This window comes from Corvus kubaryi, unplaced genomic scaffold (genome assembly GCF_017639235.1).
Source record: "Corvus kubaryi isolate FWS band 111438036 unplaced genomic scaffold, C.kubaryi_AGA036_p1.0 136, whole genome shotgun sequence".
Classification (NCBI taxonomy): domain Eukaryota; kingdom Metazoa; phylum Chordata; class Aves; order Passeriformes; family Corvidae; genus Corvus; species Corvus kubaryi.
The window spans coordinates 6675679-6690371 of NW_024580670.1; the positions used below are offsets into that span (position 1 = coordinate 6675679).

At 46.9% G+C, this 14693-nt stretch overlaps 1 protein-coding gene across 3 annotated transcripts in view; it reads left to right on the forward strand.

Annotated features, from left to right (window-relative positions):
* The window catches only part of PRICKLE2 (prickle planar cell polarity protein 2), a 108557-nt gene that overhangs the window by 37214 nt on the left and 56650 nt on the right, over window positions 1-14693 (forward strand). The window contains exon 1 of one of the 3 annotated variants that reach the window (XM_042014983.1): window positions 13909-13968. The exons of the other annotated variants lie outside the window; for them this stretch is intronic. The gene's annotated coding sequence lies outside the window, so the exon portion shown is untranslated. Of the gene's footprint in view, window positions 1-13908; window positions 13969-14693 lie in introns of those variants that run through there. 3 annotated transcript variants of the gene reach the window in all.

The following is a 14693-nucleotide window of genomic DNA, read 5'->3' on the forward strand; positions in this document are numbered from 1 at the left end:
GTATTATGGGGGTGTTGGGAGGAAATTCTCCAGCAAACAATGTGGTTGCAAGAAGGAGAAGAGGAGGAGAAGCCATCCATGGTTCAGGCAGCCAGCCCCAGAGCTACTGGAATTTTTCATCCTTCCCCCTGTCCAGGGACACTTGCTTGAATTTTCTGGTGGTATTGCTGAGATGGGTCGTTCCCAGCTGTCAGGATACTTGGGGGTTAATCTGAGCATTTCTCCGCTCTTTCAGCAGAGGGACAGCAAGTCCTTGCTGTGTTTTGTTTTTAATATAAATTGGCCAGTTCGAGTGAAGCAATGTCAGAAAAAGCGTCTTCCAGTGATAATATGATTAATTCCTGCTTAAGGAAAAATAACAAAAAGAGTTGGGTACTTTTTCCCTTTTTTTTTGCCATTACCTGGAGATTGTCTGACAGTAAAGAACCTATGATTAATTGCACCAAAGGAATTATAATAGACACCTTTTCTTGGCACCATCTGTATTTTGTAAGATTTTGCTGTTATCTTGTTGGCTCCATGCAGAAAAATTATCTTCAAGACCACTGTAAGGGATGTTAACTTCCTTTCCTTATTACAGATTGATCTTTGATATCTGCGTTTCTTCAGGAGCTCTTTTATTCCCACAAATGGTACAAACCTTTTGCTTTTTTCCATATACTGCACTTAAGTAGTTCAATACCTTTGGAAGCCCATATAGGAACATTTAATAAAAATTGCTGTATTTTGAAGGTTATATGATATGAGAAACCATATATTGTTTTAATAGCTGAATATATTTATGCTGTTGATTTCAGATAAACCAGTATTTTTTTAATAAGACAGAGAAATTATACCTTCTTTTTGTTGTTTATATCCACTAGAGTGTGAATATTTTCCCATCTGTGGTTTCCAGTTAAATGGATTTTCAATCTCTCTCAAATTTCTGCTCAAGTCTCAGCAATGTTTGCTTAAGAGTAATAAGAGTATTACCCAAATCTCTGTTCAAAGCAACAGTGACCTTAACAGTGGTAAGCAATAATTGCATTATTTTCAGAGATGTAGGAAGATTCACTGTAATAACAAAAGAAGAAATACCAAATGATAATACCACTTGTCTTCAGCACTGTAAGCCACAGCACTTTCCTCAGGATAGTTTTAATAGTTTAGCATATTATGGATACTGAGTGAGAAAGGCAGAGATTTGGGGAATAGATGCTGCCTTGCAGTTTGGGGTGATGCATATTGTTGGGGTTTTAGGAGTTCCCCTTTTGGTTTTTTTTCTCTAAAGGAATTTTCCCCATATGTGTTGCTAGGAGACAATAGCGACTGGATACTTAAGAGGGACAAAAGACCTGGCCACAGCTCAGTGGAGGGGTCCAGCTGGCTACTCTCTTTTACCTGGGGTTTTCTCATGTAGGGCAGAGATGCCTGAGATTTGGACTGGGAAGAAGGGGTTGGGTGGAGATCCTAGGTCTCTTGTTCTCTTGGCGTTGGGAGGGGAGAGAGGCTGCAGTGACTGTGGGGACAGTTCATCACCACTGCAGGGTTCTGCCTTCTGCTGCCTTCCTTCTACCGTGAGTGGAGCTCTGCTTGCTGGAGTAGCCGTTGCACTGGGGCCCTATTTAACACCCTACCTCACTAAAAGAGGGACTTTTTTTCCACTGTCTGCTGGGGTGCCTCGGGGGAAAACTCCGGGATCCCAAGACCGCCTTTCCCTGCCCTGTTGAGAGCCAGGCTGCAGCTGTCCTACCCCCACCGTTCCTTTGCCACTGCTCCGAGCCTTCGCTACACGGTAGCTCCATACCCCCTGCCTGCCGAAACATCCCAGAGTTCCCGCTACAGATGTGGAGTTTGATACATGTCATCTGCCACCCAGGATTTTGTGCTCGTCCCTGCCGTTCCAGCCTGCTGTTCCCGAGGGTCCGGCCGGACACCGGGATCGGCTGCCCAGGGGTTTGTGAGGCCTTTGTCCCATCCCTCCCCGGGATCCCAGGCCGCCAGTGCCGCGTGCTCCCCGAGCTCGCTCCGGAGCGCCCCCTGCAGCCGCGGGGGAACCATCGCACCTGCCCTGCTCACCGGGAGCCGCCAGCGCCCCTGCCGGCTGCGAGCGGAACTGCACCCGAGGGGAAAGGGCCCGGCAGCCGAGAGGGCTGGGACTGGGTTTGTGGTTCTGTTCACTGTTACTGCCAGAGTTATTGTTGTTTGTTTGCCTTGTTATATATATATGTTAGTAAAGAACTGTTATTCCTGTTCCTCACTGTTGCCTGAAAGCCCCTAATTTCAAAATTATAGTAATTTGGAGGGAAGAGGGGTTACATTTTCCATTCCAAGGGAGGCTCCTGCCTTCCTTAGCAGACACTTGTGTTTCAAACCAAGACACATGTGGTTATGGCAGGGGGGGTTCTTTTATCATAAAATCCTTATGGTTGGAAAAGACCTCTAAGTTCACAAGTAAAACTGTTAACTCGGCACTGCCAAGTTCAGCACTAAGCCATATCCCCAACCACATCCACATGCCTTTTTGTTGATTATTATTATTATCATCATTGTTATTGTTGAAGTACTTTTTTCAGGGTGTGATGCTCTGTATGTATAAAACTTGTACCCAGGGCAGTGCTCACCTGCCTGCAAGGTAAGTTTCAGCAGGTGCTGCCTTACTCCGATAGTGTAGAGACAGGCACAGCCCAAAACATCAACATTGGTTGATGAAGGGGAGCTTGGTGGCTCCCTTGCTGGCTGGGACACCTCTGTGTCCCAGGTCCCTGCTGCACACAGCCTGGCCCTGGGGTGCAGGAGCACCATTCCCATGCAGATGCTAGTGGGGTTTCCTCCAGAGAGGCTGAGCTGCTGTGAAGACAAATTGGAAACCATTTGCAAGAGCAAATCCATACCGGCCCAGTGTCAGGTGAGCCTGATTGCCCCCCTCTCTGCTTTTAATTGTAATGAGTTACCTGGCTCAGTACGGCAGGGTGCCAAGACTCTTGACTGAAACTTGTGTAATTCACGTAAGTGTTTACATAAAAGCCAAATAAATGTTAAGCTTCCTACAGATTCCAATATACATGAAGCCTTGTTTGTATTCAGTTTGGGAGACTGGGGATGCAAAGCAGCCCATATGGCTGTGCATTGGAGCAGGGAATGTGTGTGTCTGTGCATACACATGCACAGGTCTCTTGTGGCACTTACAAACAGGGTTCAATGGTCAATGGTGGACATGGTAGTACTAGTTAATGGGGGGACTCGATGATCTTAGAGGTCTTTTCCGGCCTAAATTATTTCATGAATGCACATGTTAAAATAAAAATTTTGACCTTTAGTTTTCCCCTGGCGTGGGTTTTGTAGTGATTTGTCTGGTTAGCTCGCCAAAAACAGAATTCTGCATAGTTTTGGTTTATTAAGAGAAGCTCAAGGGCACAGGGGAGTTTTTTCCTCTTGACCACTGAAAAAAAAGACTTGTGCCATTGAAGCTACCAGTGTCCATTGATGTCCTCCCGTTTGCCCGTATCATGCTTCTAATTACTACAAATGAGCCTCCTGCAACTCAGGCTGCTGTGTAGTTCTAACCAAGTCTGCACTCCAGATGGGATCCTTTCTAGGCAAGACCTTGGCAGTGTCTGTCCCCATGCTGGTGACAGGGAGCATGTCACACAAGTGGGATGAGATGTTCGTCCTGACCTGTGATGGCACCTGGTTGTGGAGCAGAGCTCCCTTAGCCTGGCTGTGCCCTGGTGTGTTGAGAGGTGACCCTTGGCTCTAACACAAGGTCTGGCCCTGTGGAGAACCAGCCCTCTTGGCTTCCCCTTGACCTGAGATGAGCTGAAATTTGTGATGCTGCACATCAGCCAAGCCCTTGTTGTTGGCCTCCTGATGAGGCCAGGTTTGCTTTGAAATAACCAAACCAAACCAGGTTGTTAGAAATTTTGCATTAAGATAATTCCCCGGGCACAGTGCAGTCAGGACATCTCTATACCTGGATGTAATTTATTTTCAGAAAGAGTGTTTAGGCATGTAATGACCTTATTACCATGCCAGTTGCAGCCTTGCCTGTCTAAGGGTATTAAATTGTTTTTATTCCCTGTGCATTCTCTGTGGATAGGGCAGAAGGAGGAGAGGAAGGGAGGTCACGTGATGGGAAATAGTAAAGGATGCTGAGGCAGAAAGCAAAGTGCCTGTCTTGAAGCATCCATGTAAGAGTCCCTCCCCAAAGCATCCCAATATTTAGGGAACCTGCAGTGTTTTGGAGCCCTTTCCTCCAAAGAGGAGAGACAGCTCCTTCCATTGCCTTCTGAGGAGCCACAATTTTTAACTCTCTTAGGTTTTTCTACTGACAAAAAAAAAAATTGTTTGAAAGGCAACCTAAGCTCCCCTTCATCAAATGTCTGGAAGCTGGGGATTGAGGAGGGGGATTGAGGCAGTGTGCACACTGCCCCTTCCTAGCTGCTTCCCAGGAATTTCTCTCATGTCTGCTTGCCTCCTGTCTTGGTTTGAAAGACAGGTGTCTGCTAAGGAAGGTGGGAACCGGCCTTGGAGCAGAAAATGTGACCCCCTTCCCACCCAATTATTATAACTTTGAAATTACAGGGCATTCAGGCAAAGATATGGGAAAAGGAATAGCAGCTCTTTACTAGTATCTATATATATTTATAACAAGGCAAACAACAACAACGGCAGCAACAACAAACAGACCCAGAACCCGGTGCCAGCCTCTCTCGGCTGTCAGGCCCTTTCCCCTCGGGTGCAGTTCCGGTCACAGCCGGCAGGGGCGCTGGTGGCTCCCGGCCGGGCAGGGCGGGTGCGATGGTTCCCCCGCGGCTGCAGGGGGCGCTGGCGGGAGAGAAAGAGAAGGGGCTTCCTTTACAAACCCACTGGGACAGCCGGTCCCGGTGCCCCTCCGGATGGCGAAATGGGCTGTAGCAGGGACCTCGGAGCAGAGGCAAGCAGGTTCCGGAGTGGCAAACAAAATGTAGCAGGAACTCCACAGCCGTAGCAGGAGCCGCGGGGGGTCGGGAGGATCTGGGGTGTCGAGTTAAAGTGTAGCAAAAAACCCAAAGCAGCAACAGAAAAACAGCGGGGCTGGGCAGTGGCTGCTGAGCTTCTGCAAGCAGCTGCCGCGCACAGCCGAGAGACGCGCCCTTCGGGAAGGGGGAGGGGGTCGGGATCCCCTTCCCACGGAGGTCGGGTGTTGGACGGTCGGGTGTTGGAAAGGTCCCAGTTCAAGAGATGCTCTTATGAGCAAAGGCTCACCCACGGTACGAGAAGCAGTGGGAGGACAACAGCTCCGTAGTGGCAGCGAATTCTCTGGGTGCCAATGGTCCGGCATGAAACCCCACCTGTCTCCACTCTGATGCTGAAAGAGAGAGTGAGGAGCTGAGCCCAGTCCCTCACCCCTAGCCAAAATCTCAACGTGTTTCTGCCCTTCCCAGAGAACCCCCCCCCCCCTCCCCCCGAAGCTAAGAGAGTAGCCAGCAGCACCCCTCCTGTCCTCCCCCTCCCAGCCACATTCTTTGTGTCTTAAGTACCGGTTGTTATCATCTCTTAGGCAACAAATGGGACAAAATTTCCTGAAAGAAAGAAAGAAAAAAAAAAAAGAAAAATCCTAACCTCCAACACCTCCTCACTGCTTCTGTGCAAGAAAGAATATATAAAAGCAGGTAAAAGAGAGAGGAAAGGAAGGGGGGGGAAAAAAAGACTTCTGTTTCTCTGGCAGCGGTTTTCTAAGGAGCCCTGATTATTCAACAGCAGTGGAAAAAATAGGGAAGATGTAAATAATCTTCAGGATTATGCTAAAGCCAAGCTTCAGTCATTTTCCTGGAAAAAAAAATGCATGAGGCCTGTGCATTTAATAACGATCAACCAGAATTTCTCTAGGGCTTCTTATCTTTTCATTAAAAGGATCAGTTGTCTTGAAGAGAAATGGTAATTCTGGTATCTACAAATACCCTTTGGTTGGGAAGCATGTGGTTCAGGTTGGTGTGCTTCTGTGATTGGGCTTTTTCTTCCCGTTTTCTTTTTATGATACTAATATACATTTACATCCATGGTTGTACACTAAAGTGATCAAAAGCAAAAAGCTGGTTTGTCATGAAATGGCAAACCAGGGCTGTACTTTGTGGTGCAGGATGTATCACAATAAAAACACAACATGATTTTTAGCTTTCCCTTTGTTTATGTTTGGTGCCAGAGGTACTCAAGTGGTTTTTTAGTGCGTATATGTTGCAGTCAGGTTTTAAAAAAAAAAAGATAGTATCTTTTGAAATCCATACAGGATCTTACTTACCCTGTTGGGCTTAATTTTAGACTATTGAGTTTGATGTTCAAGTAGAAAAAAAAGGGTTTGTTGTGTGTATTTAATCAAGTGCAGCAAAAAACTTCCACAGGCATCGTTCATCTTCACAAGCCAATTTTTATTTCCATTTTGTAGAAAAACCCTGCCCCAGTAAAATGAACTTGTTTATTGTGCAGATCTGATGGCACCAAGATTACAGCTGCTGGCAGGTATCGGCCAGTTTATGGGGACACTCCCCATATGGATTTTTGTTTTTATGGGGTTTCAGTGTTGAGAACTGTGTGTTTAATCACTGTGGAAATGCCAGGAGCCAAGGATTTAGGGATAATTGGAAATAAGGGAAAGTGCATGGTGTTCTCATTGCAGTTTCCAAAACACGAGATGTACTGCAGATGCCTGTGGCTGCTGGATTACTAGCAGCTGGCAGGGTTTAGAACGCCTATGCATCCTTAGGCAGCTTTTATCCTTCACATCCATTTGCCCATCTGGGAAGCCCCATCTATGGACACTCATCCCTTTCATGGTGAACCCAGGTGTGATCAAGCAGTTGGCACCGGGCATGAAGGAGGTCTGTGGTCCTTCTCCGCTTGGCTCCTGCTCCATTCCTCAGTCTCTAGGTGTTTCCATGGAGTTTAATACCCGAGGTGATGAGAGTAGGGTGAAGAAGGGAAATGTCTTCCATAACTCGTGGCAAGGAACCACTCAGGCCAGCAATGAATGCATCTCTTCTGTGTGGGGCGCAGCCAAGTTTATACTTCCCAGCAGAGAAGGCTGCAGCTGAAGCTTCCTCTGTGGGGAACCCTATTGGCTGCAACTACAGAACATTTTAGTATTTAATAAAGACTTGAAGAAATGTCATGATTTGCTAGTCTGGGCTTTGGTGGCACATGGGTAGTTCAGAAGGTACTTCAGGTGTGGTAGTGGTCCCACATTCGAGCAGCCAGTGAGGTGCCTGGCTGGCAGTAGCCTGAGCAACAGGCATCCTCACACGTGTAAATTTTGGGCAGGCAGGCATGAAAACCCATGTCCCAGGAGTGGGGTTAGTAAAAATACTTGGCTTTGTATCAGATCACCCTTTGTGTGTGGGAGATGCTCTGATTTATTAGTGCAAGAGCTTGTCAAGGTGGAACAATGGTGCTCACACTGGTCACAAGCAAAGCCCAGTCATCACCACTCAAAGACCTCTCTGGGGTTTGTTTCCAGCAGCCCTTAACTCAAGAAACAGTTTTTGTCCCTCCAGTTAAGACATTGGCAAAGAACTGGCTGGGGGAGAAAGAAGTAATGTGTCCTAAGCTGCAGGAAGGGAGCACTGGTATTTTTCATAATTTGAAGTGCTAAAACCATAATCTTCCAGTCCTGTTTCTGAGCACCCTGCTTATCTCATATATCTGTGGACTGCTACAGCGATATATTCTTCTCCAGGTCCAGACGTGCCAGGGGTGATGGCTTGTGAGCTATTCTGGCAATACAAAAAAAAACCCAAAAAAACCCTGGGAAGGAGGCAGGGAGGTGATGTGATGCCAAGTGGAACAGCTCTGTCTTACCCGTCTCAAAGAGAAATGATGGAATGCTGAACGAGACAGGCTCCATTGCACAGATTAATGTGCAGTGTTTGAAAGCAGCCAAGAACATTTTATACACACATGGTGAGGCTGGAAGGAGCAGGGTGGCTGATCTCTGCAGAAACCATTCCTTTCCCTAAGAGAGCATTTAAAAAGAATATAAAAAGGAGAGTACAAAGGTCTCCAGGAGCACTCAGCCACTCAAGCAGTGTAATTGGCTGAACATAGAGCTTTACAATTGGGATTAATATGAATATTTCATAATAATGTGTGGTGATACATTGTCAGGAGTTCCAGGGTCAAGACTGCAAGGCTGCACAGTGGTTGCAATGCAAGTTCTTGCCTTTCCTTCTAGTTTTTATTACTACAATAACTCCCAATAGTGCACATTGAAAGGAAGATGTTAAGTTGGTTTCTTCATTTCTCCTGTTGAAACCAGTGAAAAAAGTGGGAAGATGAGAGGAAAAAGGACCTGCAGAACGTGGCAGTGATGCCTGCATTGTGGGTTGGCTGGTGGATCCACACAGACCTTGACCTGCACACGGGGATGTGCAGTGCATCAGTGTAAACATGGGGAGCTTAAACCTAAGGAAAATCCACCAGAAAGTAAAAGTGATTTAGTAGTGCCTGAGGTGGCTTAAAAGGACCTGAGACCATTAGCGTTTTTACAAGCTTTTTTCAACTGGTCATACTGCCTTTTATCTCTGTGGGTCTCCCCTGAGTGACCACCAGCATGTGTTGCCTGCAGGGAGGAGGCGGCTCTCCTGTCCCCGATCCCAGGCAGCCAGAGGATGTCTCAGCTGTTGTTGAAGGTTATTTTGCTGCTCTTGTTTTTTTTTTTTTTCCTTTTTTCCTTCTTTCTCTCACCTTCCCTTCCCTCCTGGTAATTTCAGAATGTGTTCTGGGAAGCCCACCTCCTTGATCAGTGCATGTAGTTGCCACCAGCCCTAATGGGATACACTCCCCATGTTTCTGTAATTTCCCTGCACTCCGACCTGCCCTTGCCCCTCTCCAGGAGTGATTGCCTCCACAGCTTTATAATTAACATCTTGCCCAGCACAGAGGAGAGGTTCCTGTGCCTGGAGCCACTGCAGAGCAATGAGGCTGAAGCCTTCCCCACTCTCTCTAAAGCCTGTGCCTCTCTAAATTAGTGGCACAACAGCAAGCAGGAAGCACACAGCTGATAAAAGTCTCAGTGAGGTGTTTGTTCCTGTAATGATTGTATTTCATGCATAGATAATTTTGATAGAGTTGGACTTCTGAAGCCCACTGCTGTCAAGGTGGAGTGAGCTGACCTGTTAATTATAAGAGGAATGAATGGGAATTACAGCTGGTGGAGCCCCCCTCTCTGAAGAGCTGGTTCAGGGGTAGCACTGGAGGGGAATTTAAAAACAAAGCATCATGTGTTGTCCTTAGAGCTGCAGATAAAGTGGCAGCGAGGCAGTTCCTGGGGGAGAAGGGAGGTGTGGAGGAGATAAACTCCAGGAGCACCAGCAGCAGATTAACAGCCTAATTCTGAGGAGCATGAGCACACGTGCATTTTCATTGCATCCACTTGGTGATTAATGGAGACTTTTAATTTAACCAAGAGGGAGACCAGAGCCACCAGGATTTGGTGTCTGTACCCGAAGGAAACCCAGGTGGGATGATCCTGCATTACCTCTCTTGATGGGGCTTCTGTGGTGTAAGTTTATTTAGCACCATTGATGTGAAGTGAGCTGAAATTCAAAGGATTCCTGCTGATGCTTTACCCCATCTGAGATCCTGGCTATCTCCAGATATTACCAAACAGTTACTAGATAAAACTTCGCCAAGCATTTCTTCCAAGTTTTCTTTATAGAATGTCATGGGTTAGCAAGCACAGTCCCAGAAGTGATGTTCTTGCAAAGAGGTGCTTACAGCTCCTCTATGACCTGACAGAACCTATCAGCAGGCCAGTTTGAATATGGACAATTTTTTAAGCCACTTAGAATTTTGACCGCCTCTGTGGTCCACATTTAAGAATGGACAAACCCCGGGAAGCTGTCTCTCTTGCTTCCAGCCAGAGGACTGTTAACTGGGCAGCAGCTCTGCCGGGCCCTGCCGGGACCTGCTCTGGTTGGGCTGGGCTGGGCCACAGCCATCCTGGAGCCGATGGGCCCTGTTCCAGCCACCCCCCTGTGACGCTATGGCGGCGACGTGCAGCTGGGCCACTCCCCCTCTCCAGTGAGGCCAAAGATGAAGATTCAGATGAAGCTGCCCGATGCCCAGCAAAGATCATGTGACCAACAGCGATCAGCGACATTCCAGCTGCAAGGCCTGGGTGAGATTAACCCTTTTAGTGCTGTGAAGAGCTGAAATCCTGAGGGAGGAGAAAGAGGAGATGCTTAAAGCTGAAATTCTGTTGTAACGCTATGGTGGTGATGGACTATGATATATCAGAGTACCCCATTGTAATTTCATGAAGGCATGGGGGGTGGAGCGTTCAAACTGTACTTGTGAGCAAAAGCACCTGTGCTGGAATAAGCAAATGCTGAAGCAGCTGTAATTTGATGAGAAGTTTGAACAGGGAGAGATTGAAGTGATGAGGACTCTTGCTCCAAACTGGAAGGAGAAGACCTCAGTTCCTAGAGATGCTCCCAGAGATAGTCCTAGAGATGAAGATGAGGAGGACCCTTTGCTCCCAGGGAAGGAGAAGGGCCTCTATTCTCAGAGATGGAAATGCTCCCAGAGATGGATGAAGAGAACTTTTATTTCTGAACGGCTCAACCTTAAAATTGTACCCCAGTAGCTCAAGATTGGACCCTCGAAAGCAGTTGTGGGAAAAGCTGCAAGTCGTGGGAAGGGACTCACATGCGAGCAAAGAACCAACCCAGGTGGCTGGCTCGTTGTGATAATGTTTTCATAGCATGGGCAAGAGAGACTCCTCTTCCTAAATGGACTGAAAAAGGTTATTATGGAAGTGGTAAACAGACTGAACATCTCAAGGGTTGTCTTTTTACATTGTCACTGGGAGAAGGGAGAAAGGTGGGGGGAGGAGAAGTGTTCTGAAGATGTGGTATGATTTTTTTTTTCTTTTTCCCTTCTTTTAGTTCTATTAATAAACTTTATATTCTTTCAAGTTTTGTGCCTGCTTTGCTTTTCTCCTAATTCTCATCTCACAGAAGGTAAACAGTAATGAGTATTTTGGACCAAACCACTACACTAAATTGGTGTTTCTGCCCGGTTACAAACAAAACCCGCTACATAGGATAACTTTCCTTTAAAATGCCATATATCCATGCAGCCTGCAGAGATTAAAAAAATTATTTATCTCATCCATGCAGAAGACTCATAAAGTCTTTAAATATGTTTTATATTGGTGTTTCTCAAAGGAAGGGTTGATTGTCTGGTCTCAAATATCCAAAATGTGGTCATTGTGTGCCTGAGCATGTGTACAGAAGAGCTTTCTGATTGAGTAGTCAGAGAGGCTGCTCAGACAGACCATACTTAGGAATTTGTGAAGAATAACACAGCAAGTTGTATTGAAATGCTGTTGTCATTGTGCATTCCAAATGCACATGCCAGGGTGTGGAAGAGAGGACAGCAATTAGTCAGTCCTGTTGATAATGAGCATGGTGCTGGGAAGGAAAAAAATGATAGAATGAGTTGTTTCTTTTGTAACAGTAAAATGAAGGTAAATGGCATTTGGTCAGTTCCATGTGTGCACTTCAGGAGTTTTTAGTCTGCTTATCAGTTTGGGGACTAATTAATAGGGAGAAGGGGCAGGTTTTATGCAGAGCTAGCAGCAGGCTTGTCTTTTGGGAAGCGTGATGAAGTAGTCCTCTTTCAGGGCAGCTGAAGAGAGATGCACTGAATGAAGGTGATGTCCTTGCCCAGCACAGGCACTGATGGGACCATGGGCACCCCTTTGCTGTGCCAGCCAAGGAGGAGTTTCTGTGTCCACATGGCTCCCTCCAGCAGCAGTGGGATTCCCTGTTTCCCCAGAGAGCAGCAAAGGTCCTGCCAGTGCATGGGGAACAGCACGGCCAGAGAGGAAAGGGCTGTTTCATGAGCAGGTACCTGGAGCTGAGTGTCCTGAGTAGCGGCAGCGATGCTGTGGGATGGTGCTTTCCAGTGACAGAGACCAGCAACATGGGTTGGGACCCAAAACCCACAGCCTGAGCACATTGCAAAGACTTTGTGGATGCAGCCTTTACCTGAAGTTCCTACTGCGTGGTTGCAAATGAGGGTGTGAAAGTCCCCATGCAGAATACATGTTCAGGAAACAGTGAGCACCTCTCCTAAAGAATTAATTTTGGGATCTTCAGGGTGTCATTCAAGGATTTAAGACCAGAGAAGAAAATACATTACACTGCTCTCTGATGATGCTGTGTTTGGCTTGGCTGAGGCTGGCACTGGGTGTACAAGGGTGGCTTTAACTCTGTGTTTGTTACGGGGAAGCTCAGAAGGTCTCCATTTGCTGTCTCATGTCTAGTGGTGAGGTGCTACTGCTCACCTACCGAACAACCCAGGTTAAATAACACAGCAGGGAAAACTCAGACTTGCAGGGGAGGGTGGGGAGAATATATTTTGGGTAGTCTGTCAGTCAGCTTGACACTAATTGGTTGCAGTATGTAATCGTTCTCCATGTAAATTAGACTCCAATTTCCTCTGTAGTCTGTCTGTTTGCTGTGTGGGCTTCGGTCTCTAATTAGGCTCTCACGTGGCAAACCTGGTTTGTAAGCTGCCTTTGTTTCTGGAGAGCCAGGCTCAGCCCTCCCTGAGGCTGCCAGTGCTCTTCGAGCCCCGCTCCCCAGTGGGATGGTTCTTAGATTAACACTGCCAAATTCTAAGTTCTTCTTTTAATGTATGTTTTGATTACTTCTATATTTAAAGCTTGCAGTGGTGATGGGGTTAGAATGCAAAGAGGCTTATTGGATTTACAATGGGAATACCCCTCCAAAATGCTTCCTCTGCGTTCCTGGAAGCCCTGCTCACTCCTCCATGAATAGACCTCATTGAATCCCCAGCCTGTGTGAGGGCTGGGGCAGCTTGCCCACATCTGGATTCTGCTGCCTGTCTGCCGGGACACCTGGAGTGCAGACCACTGACTCCCCCCTTGTTTGGAGGAGCTGTGTGAGCACATTCAGAGCTCACCCAGATGCCAGCCCATGCTCTGGAGCTGCTCCAGGGTTGCACATCTGTAACTGAGTGCAGCAATATGCAGTTGCATGAGAGGCTTTTATCCCTGCCTGTCGGTTGTTTGCGAATGAATGCAGGTTTCCAGGTCACTGCCTGCAGCAGGCAGCTGCCCACAGTGTAGCCCTGTGCTTTCTGAGCTGCTGCTTGCAGATCCAGTGTAGCCCGAGTGTCAAAAGTGAGCACCAGGGTCAAGCATCTAGGTCTGTGTGTAGGAGAGAAGGACATGTCTCTACAGTCTAATGTCTGCGCCAAGCTGAAAAAAAAGGAAAACCGTATATTTTGGCCAGTCAGGCTGTTTGCCAGCAGCACTTTATGATTCAGTAGTTACCTTTGTGAAATTCAGTATAACTTCAGGAACCATGTGCTGACGGTTTCTGCAAGCCTTCTCTGTACATCTTACAGTCCTGCCCCACATGTGACAGCAGCACTGGTAGACTTTCTTACAAATAGTGCTTCTATTGGCATCCTGATACTTACCATACTGATTTTTGATCTGGTGATACAGGCTGAGAGTTGCCGGCTTTCTTCAATGCTCTCACATGGCTGTTATTCCAAGTAAGTAAATAAGAAACTTTTTTTTGTGAGAAAGAGGTGAAACAAATTGAACATGGAGGTGGTTTTTTTATTGCTTCTCTTTGTGTGATTTATACATTGGCAAGGTAACTCCTTTCATACCGCTAGTCAAAACTGGAAAGGCTGTTGCCTCTGCAGAGAGCTACATTTGGGTAAAGGGACAGGATTGGAGCAAGGTTTAAGATTTTCACCAATAAGCTAAAACTGCAGCAAGCGTCACTCCAGCAGCCGGGGCAGCCGCCAGGGACCTGCCCTCCCACAGCCACTGGCAGGGCACAGGCAGCCTCCAGCCCGGGCACTGCCATCGCTGAGGATGCTCCAGGGTCTGTCCTGCCCGTCCTTCCCTCCGCCCTTACCCATTCCATGGGGCTTTTCCAGCGTATGAATGCCTATTTAGCCAGGGTAAGTAATCACACCCCATTTACAGCATCTGAAAGTATAAGTGGCTTTAATGCTCTACAAATGTTTGCATTAAGAAATGGTTTTCTTTTTCAGCCCTGATTCCTGCCTGCCTTTGCGAGCATCAGTTCCCTTTGTAGGCAGAGTCCAGGACAGGCAAGGGCTGTCAGGGGCCAGGCACAGGAGCAGGGTTGTGCTGTATCCTCTGCTAATATTTGATTTAATATCTGGACACAGCAAAACTTCTCCTTGCAAACATGAGTTCTGTCGCCAGTCCCTGAGCTGCTCCTGCTTTTTCACTCTCTTTAAAATCCATGAAGAGTAAAACCCCGCAAGAGGCTGCAGCTTATCTTCAGCTCTGAGTTTCCAGATGTGCTGTGTGTCTTCTCAGCTGTTGCAAGGATACATGTGGAATGACAAAATGCGGATTTTGGGCCTTTGGCAGCTGTATTTAATGCAGGATAAAGCAGTATTTTAGCTTTGGGATGTTGGGTTTCTTATGCCTTTGTTAGTATGAATTCAGGAGAAAAAGTCCAATTTTTTTTCCAGCAAAACAAAAGCTTCTTTTGAAGGAAACAAAGTGTTTTAAGTACTTAATCAACTGGCTGAATTCAGTTGCTTTAGGATAATTTAGGAATTAAACAGAAGGAGGCTATGTTAGTAGCCTGCGGTTTTAGTTGGAAACAAGGATTCATTCCTGCTGGAGGAGGCAGAGGAACCCGCAGCCT